This window comes from Staurois parvus, unplaced genomic scaffold (assembly GCF_062004578.1).
Source record: "Staurois parvus isolate SC_StPar_1 unplaced genomic scaffold, SC_StPar_1.0 ptg000098l, whole genome shotgun sequence".
NCBI classification, from domain to species: domain Eukaryota; kingdom Metazoa; phylum Chordata; class Amphibia; order Anura; family Ranidae; genus Staurois; species Staurois parvus.
Genome location: NW_028317894.1, coordinates 2,109,976 through 2,117,256, shown reverse-complemented (window position 1 = coordinate 2,117,256; position 7,281 = coordinate 2,109,976).

Sequence of the window (7,281 nt, the reverse complement as noted above, 5' to 3'; positions counted from 1 at the left end):
TACCAATAAACATGTAAATGTACTGCACTTAGAAGCGCCATCTTTCACTTCTATTCTGCCCAGAGTCTGCTTCTACTCATGAAAGTGCTGCTCTAATGCCTATTCCCACTGTCTCCCTACACTGGGCTCCAAGGCAGCTGCACCTCCTCTTCTCTTCTGTAGATTTTACCCCATAAACAGTAAATTCTTAAATATTTGATATCATGGAAGTCTAGTACACCTGTGTCTTTATTTTTTTTCCACAATTTTTTTAAGCTGGTGATACAATAGGAGAATTTTGTTTCTATGTTTCGTTTTCAGAACATTGGTGATTTCCTAATGGTTATTGGGGTCAAATCGACAATCACTTTCAACTGTAGCAACAAAAATATTTGAAGGAGAAGGATGGAAAACTTCTCAATTTCTTGAATTTCTAATAGTGAATATGGTTTTCATTCACAAAAGTCTATTCATTCCAAAATTGAAAGTTAAAACCAAATGAAATTTTAAAGTACTCTTGTGCGACATTGTCAATCGTTGAATGTACTGATCATTTTTGTGCAAATGTTTGTTCAAAAATCAACTAGTGTATGGCCAGCTTTACAGCCAAAGACAGCTGTAGGCTCCAGAAATTCCAGACAACATGAGAACCACTAACACTGATCAGTCATTTCACCTTAACCACTTCCAGACCGGACACTTTTACCCCCTTCCTGACCAGGGCAATTTTCAGCTTTCAGCGCTATCACACTTTGAATGACAATTGTGCGGTCATGCAACACTGTACCCATATGAATTTTTTACCATTTTTTTGAGACAGATAAAATTTTATTTTGGTGGTATTTATTCACCGCTGGGAAATTTTGAAAAAAAAAGTGTTTTTCTTATAAAAGTTTGCAAATAAATAATATTTTATCATAAATCTTGGCCAAAATTTATTCCGTTATCTTTTTAGTAAAAAAAAAAAAAAAAAGCCAAATTAGTTTATAACCAAAAATAATAATTTTTAAACTTTTTTTTTTAGATTTTTTTTACATACTGTCACCCTAGCAGTACAGTGTCACCATGGGGGTGATGAAGAACTTTTTTTTTTTTTTTTTTTTACATTGATTGCTTTTACACCCATATAGGGTGTAAAGGCAATCAATTCTATTTCTCTCTGTCTGCATTCTTGCAGCCATTGAGAACTACTGAGTGATCTGTGATTGGTCACAGCTTGTCACATGCTACAAAGCTGTTGTGAATAGCCTTGTACCATGTGACCTCTGTGATCATTCACAGATTTCACACGTAGTAAGCAGTGATGTCAGAAGTGACATCTTGCTTACTACTTTGCATGTGATCACTGATTGGCCAATCAGTGATCACATGATCAGGACCTCGTACAGAGGTCCCGTCCGATGATCGGTATTTCACTGTGTCCGGTGGACACAGCGGGCACCGGATCACGGTGCTACGCACTCCCAGGGAGCGCGCACAAGCAGGGTGCGGGGAGGCCGTTTATAAACAGCCAACCGACCCTGCAGTGCCACCGTCCGGCCGTTTATATGCAACGGCCGGTTGGGAAGTGGTTAATCACGTGTTGTCTCACCACAGTACATACAGTGAAGGAAATAAGTATTTGATCCCCTGCTGATTTTGAATGTTTGCCCACTCACAAAGAAATGATCAGTCTAAAAATCGAATGGTAGATGTATTGGAACACTCAAAGACAGAACAGCAACAAAAACTTCAAAAGAAATGCATGTCTAACAAATTATGCACTGATTTGCATGTTCATGAGGGAAATAAGTATTTGATCCCCTATCATTCAGCAGGATTTCCGGCTACCAGGTGTCTTTCATACAGGTAACAAGCGGAGATTAGAAGCAGTCTCTTAAAGGGAGTGCTGCGAATCTCATTTTGTTACCTGTACAAAAGACACCTGTCCACAGGAGCAATCAAACAATCAGATTCCAAACTCTCCACCATGGCAAAGACCAAAGAGCTGTGCAAGGATGTCAGGAACAAGATTGTAGACCTACACAAGGCTGGACCGGGCTACCAAACTATCGCCAAGCAGCTTGGTGAGAACAGTTGGTGCAATCATTCGCAAATGGAAGAAACACAAAACAACTGTCAGTCTCCCTAGGTCTGGTGCACCATGCAAGATCTCACCTCGTGGAGTGTCAATGATCATGAGAACAGTGAGGAATCATCCCAGAACTACACATGAGGATCTTGTCAATGATCTCCAGGCAGCTGGGACCACAGTCACCAAGAAAACAATTGGTAACACACTACGCCAACAAGGATTGAAATCCTGCAGTGCCCGCAAGGTCCCTCTGTTCAAGAAAGCACATATCCAGGCCCGTCTGAAGATGTTCTTTGTGAGTGGGCAAACATTCAAAATCAGCAGGGGATCAAATACTTATTTCCTTCACTGTATACTGCGACAGGGTGGCAGCTGCAGGCACAGATATATATATACACACACACACACACGCACACACACACACACGAGATTCTGCATGCAGCACACCCCTTCTGTAACTGCTGTCTCCACAGGACACAGCGGATTACGGTTACCAGTAACTGAGCATCATGTGATCACGATGATTGGTCACAGCAATCACATGATAACAATTTAAACAACCTGACCTGAATTGCTTTCCATTCATGAACAGCTTGTAATTGGCTACAGCCATGACATGGTACAAGTAGTCAGGTAACATGTGATTGCTGTGGCCCAATCATAGATCACAACCATGAGCAAGCTGTCCATGAATGGGAAACGGATTTATGACAGCTAAAACTATTGATTGTACAGTGATCTTCACTGTATCAGCAAGAAGTGCGAAAAATAAAAGTGTGACTATGGTGACACTGACCTACTCCTGATCACTGCCACACCAATCATATAATGATGCGGTACTGAACTGGTGACTGTATGTTTAACCACTTCCATACCGGGCACTTTTACCCCCTTCCTGCCCAAGCCAATTTTCAGGTTTCAGCGCTCTCACACTTTGAATGACAATTGCGCAGTCATACAACACTGTACCCAAACTAAAATGTTATCATTTTCTTCACACAACTAGAGCTTTCTTTTGGTGGTATTTAATCACCACTGGGGTTTTTATTTTTTGCTAAATTAACGAAAAGAGACCAAAAATTAAAAAAATAAAAATTAAAAATTAGTTTTTTTGTTTTGGTTATAAACATTTGCAAATAAAGGATTGTTCTTAATAAATTTAGGCCAATATGTACTCCGCTACATTTCTTTGATGAAAATAACCCAAATCAGTACTTATTTAGTCTGTAGGAAAGTTATAGAGTTCACAAACTATAAGATCTATCCAAAAATGGATCAATCCTGAAGTACTGACAATCTACTCTAATTTCTTGAGGCCCACAAATGTGAGAACAGATATCCCCCAAATTGCCCTTTTTTGCAAAGTAGGCAGTCCCACGTATTTTATAAGAGGCATGGGGAGTTTTTTGAAGTTGTAATTTTATCATACTTTTTCAGAATTTTTTTTTTTTACATACTGTCACCAGTGCAGTACAGCATCAGCATATAACTGGTGTGGAGGTGATCAGGGACACTGACTGGTGACAGTACGAAAAAAGTGATTATTTTTTAAATTACATTTTACTCTCTAAAAGACTTTTCATATTGCACTATGACCAAAGTAGTATAATGTTACCATAGTAACATTGCACTACTTTGGGGAAGTGATCAGTATTTTTTTTTTTTTTTTACACAACTTGATTGCTTATAGCAAATAATTTCTTTGCTATAAGCAAGCATTTAACTGAATGAAATCGATTCATTCAGGTTTTTTGTTGTGATTAGCTGTGATTGCTAATCACATGACACAGATGGGCTTTAATTGGCCAAGCCTGTGCATGTGATCACTGTGACCATTCACAGCTAGACACTTCTATACAATGGATGGCATGAAAGGAAGCCATCCATTGTATACAAATGTCATGTGACCTGCTATGATTGGTCACAGCAAGTCATATGGTACTGGCAACGGGGCCGGTAACAGATCTGTCATCGGCCGTGTCCGATGTACATGGCCGGTGACAGATCTTGCCACAGCGCGGCCCTGTGGGCACGTGCAAGACGCGATCCGGGAAGGACATAATATGATGCCCTCCCGGAGGGACGAGATATTTGCCTGGCCATCATTTGACCATATGCCGGGCAGCATGTGGTTAAAAAAAACAAAACAATTGTGGAAAGAAAAAAAAAAAAAAAAAAAAAAAAAAAATTTAAATTTCCCAAAACATTGACAAAAAAAATTACAACTTCAAAAAAACTCGCCATGCCTCTTACTGAAATACCTCAGATGGTTTTCCAAAAAAGGGGCCATTTGAGGGATATTTGTACAATGCTGCCATTTTGAGGCCTCAAGAAATCATTTTTCAGATCTTCCACACAAACCAATTAATATTGGAATTTGGTTTTTTTACCAAAAAAAACCCAGTGGTGATGAAATACCATATACCACAAAGAAAGCTCTATTTGTGTGAAAATAATATTTTAATATTTTATTTGGTTACAGTGATGCATGACTGCACAATTGTTTTCACCTAGGGATCTGGCCAGTAAACCTTCTATATTAGAGTGCCTACTCTTTGGATGAAGGAGAATAGGGGCATCTTTCGACAGCAGCATTGTCAGTCTGGGGGGGCTGACAAGTGTTAGATATACTAGCAGATTTAAATACACTAACAAATTGAAGCCAAACTCTAGTTAATACTTTATAAGCAGTTGTAGCAAACAAGTTTTTTTTTCCTTTTGGAATAAAGGTTTTACATAAATAAAATATGATCATTGTAAAACACTCCTGTCAGTGGTAAATGGTATGTCTCATCTCTGTAACTGATAAATTTGCAGGACAGCTTGTTCTTTTGAAAAACAATTCGTAGGGGCATCGCCGCTAAACAGACATCTATCCCACTTAGCATACATTGTACTAAACTGCCCTACTAAAACTAATGATTTACTTTCTGCTAAAACCAATGGCCACTACTCTATACTCTTACTACTTAAACTCTCTGCGGCTTTTGATACGGTTGACCATCCCCTCCTCAAAAAAAAAAAATCCACTCTTTTGGCCTCCGAGACTCTGCTCTCTCCTGGTTCTCCTCCTACCTATCACAGCATTGCCTATAACTGTCTCCTCCTCTCAACTTCCTCTTTCTGTAGGGGTACCTCAAGGTTCTGTCCTTGGACCCAATCTCTTCTCCACCTACACCTCCTCCCTTGGTACTTAAAGCCATGGGAGTTTATCAAGTGACCATCTCTATGCTGATGACACATAAATCTATCTTTCTACTCCTCACCTCACCCCTTCAGTCTCCTCTCACATTACTAACCTAAGTGACAGATGGGCATGGATGTCACTCCACTTCCTCAAACTCAATCTTTCTAAAACTGAGCTGTTAGTATTCCCCCCGGCCGGGCCCCCTCCCCTGACTTCTCCATCAAGATCGATAACACAACCATCAGTCCCTCCCCTCATGCCAGGGTACTAGGTGTAATCCTAGACTCCCATCTGTCCTTTCACCCCCAAATCCAATCACTGTCCAAATCTTGTAGACTTCACCTCCGCAACATCTCCAAGATGCACCCGTTCCTAACCACAGAATCCATAGAGCAACTTATTCACTCCCTTGTTATATCTCGCCTTGACTATTGTAACTCCCTCCTCATTGGCCTACCTAATCACAGGCTATCCCCTCTTCAATCTATCATGAATGCTGCTACCAGACTCATCCACCTTACTAACCGTTCAGTATCTGCCACCCGTCTCTGCCAATCCCTCCACTGGCTTCCCATTGCCCAACGGATAAAATTCAAAACATTAACAAGAACATATAAAGCCATTTGTAGCTCTGCCCCAAATTACATCACCAATCTTGTCTCCAAATATCACCCAAACTGTACTCTCCTCCTCCCATGCTAATCTGCAAGACTTCTCCACAGCCTCCCCCATCCTCTGGAACGCTCTACTCCAATCTGACTATCGCCTAGTCTTCCCACTTTTAGGTGATCTCTGAAAACCTCTCTCTACAGGGAAGCCTATACTGCCTCCAGCTAATAATGGAATCTTCTATTCCTCCTATCAGTTCATCCTCCACAGTTATTACGTTTTGTACCACTAGCTCCCCCCCCCTTTAGATTGTAAGCTCCAAGGAGCAAGTCCCGCTTAACATTCTTGTATTAAAAAACTGTATCGTTGCTGTATTGTCTCCCTTTATATTGTAAAACGCTGAGCAAACTGTTGGCGCTATATAAATAGTATAATAATAAACGAAAAAAATTAAAATAAAAAAACCGACTTTGCTTGCCAGATCCCCAGATGAAAGGAAAAAAGCCTAAAAAAAAGAAAAACTAATGCAATCACATCTAAGAATTTGTAAAACTGCAATATAAATGTTTTCTTTTGGGTTTAATACTGCTTTAACCCTTTTGCTGCCAGATCCATGTGACATACAGACATGTCAGCAAGGCGGGTCTCTCTCTCTCTCTCTCTCCGATTGTGTATAAAACGAACAAGCAGACTCCTGCCTGTCAGGTGGAAGCAGTCGGGCATCTGTACTGCTGCTGGAATGCTTCAACACACCTCCAGTAATGGCGCATCCCTGCTCCGCTTGCCCATCTGCAGGCCCGGGGCTGACATAGCGGATGCAGACAGGTGGAGGGGAGGGAGGAGAGCGGACACACTTCTTGCTGTGATCCAAAAAGCGACGAGTATGACGTCACTTTCCTCAGCTGGAATTGCCATGGAGGAATGTACTGCAATGTGATTTGCATGGCAATACATTCAGCGGACCACAGAGGAGGCATGCCGGGTCTTTTAGACCATGCATGTCTTATTAAAGAGAACAGTCACCAAAAAAATCATCACATGGGGGGAAAAAAACCCAAAACAAAACGATACACCCAAGCACATAACATCCCCCCACCTCTCACCCCCCCCCCCCCCCAAAAAAAAAAAAAATCTAAGGCCCCCCCACATACACACACATTACCACACATGCCAGGAGCACTAGCAAGTGACAAGTTGACTGCGATACTAAGTACATTTCGCCACGCACGTCAGAGTGAGATCAATAATTCTAGCACAAGATCTCCTCCGTAACATCAAACTGATGACCTGTATGGGCTTTTGAAGCGTCGCCTATAGAAAAATATAGGGTACTGTAGTTTGTCGCCATTTAGCGGGCGCACACAAATTTAAGATTTGACATGTTGAGTATGAATTTACTCAAATGAAATGAAGTCCTCCAGCGGCGCACTAT